Genomic DNA, 1,064 nt, shown 5'->3' with positions numbered 1-1,064 from the left:
ACAGCATCATTAATAGCTTAATTTTATTCTATATCCATCCCTATAATCCTTAATTTTAAGCAATGACAATGTACTCCCTAGGATTTGGGTGATATCCTGTCTAATGCCAGCATCTAGTGTGCATTTGCATCAAATGGTGTAAACTCTTTCACCATGATTTTCTCAAATCCATCTGGGTAACTAATGGTTGGAGTTTGAGATGCTCTAAGCTCCAGATTTTATCATTCATTGGCAAAAATAGATGACAAGAATGTATGTAAACAAAAGGGATGCCTTCGATTCACTTATGAACAGTTATTGTAAAGTTTATCCTCATTTGTAGCATTCTGTAGAATGCTAGTCAGAACTACCTCAGTTCTCACCTCTGTCCTGGCAAGCATCTTTCCCACATACAGGGAGGCACCCTTCTGATTTCTAATTCTCACCGAGTCTCCTCATTGTGTAAGTTTGTGGGTCACCAAAAAAGAAAAAGTAAATGATCCCTGAGCTTCCAGCGTGGTGCTGACGCTGGGTGACTGATAGTCAGCTGTCATCACTACTCCCATCTCAGAAACAGTGATTGAAGGGGCGGAGCTTACTTGGAAGTATTTCCAGATACTTTTATTGGTTCTAAGATTAGTGCAACAAATCTTCATTGTAATTTGGTAAATACAAGAAGAAATTCCATTAAGCATTGTCACCATTTGTCAAGTATTGGAAAACCTCTCTTGAAAAGCACATAGATGGTCAAACACACATACTGAATATAACTATATAACACTCATTTACCTTAATGTATATGAATATACATTTCTTCTTAATTTTTTCCCTGAAATAAGACATATGATCCTCATCCCTTAGCACTTGTTACAAATGCAGAATAGCTTAGCTACTTTGGTCTATGGAATGATGCTCTGCATTTTATCAAGGTAACACTTGTCCTGCAATGTTTTGAAATTCATGATTTAGAAGAACTTACCTTCGAAAATTATATATCTCTTATGAAAAGTTGTTGGCAACACACCAACATTTTTGTGTAAATGATAAAAACTAATTTTTCTTCTTGGATGTTGAAGTTTAAGTTC

This window comes from Dipodomys ordii, unplaced genomic scaffold, assembly GCF_000151885.1.
Source record: "Dipodomys ordii isolate 6190 unplaced genomic scaffold, Dord_2.0 Scaffold368, whole genome shotgun sequence".
Classification (NCBI taxonomy): Eukaryota; Metazoa; Chordata; class Mammalia; order Rodentia; family Heteromyidae; genus Dipodomys; species Dipodomys ordii.
Note: the sequence above shows the minus strand (reverse complement) of the source record.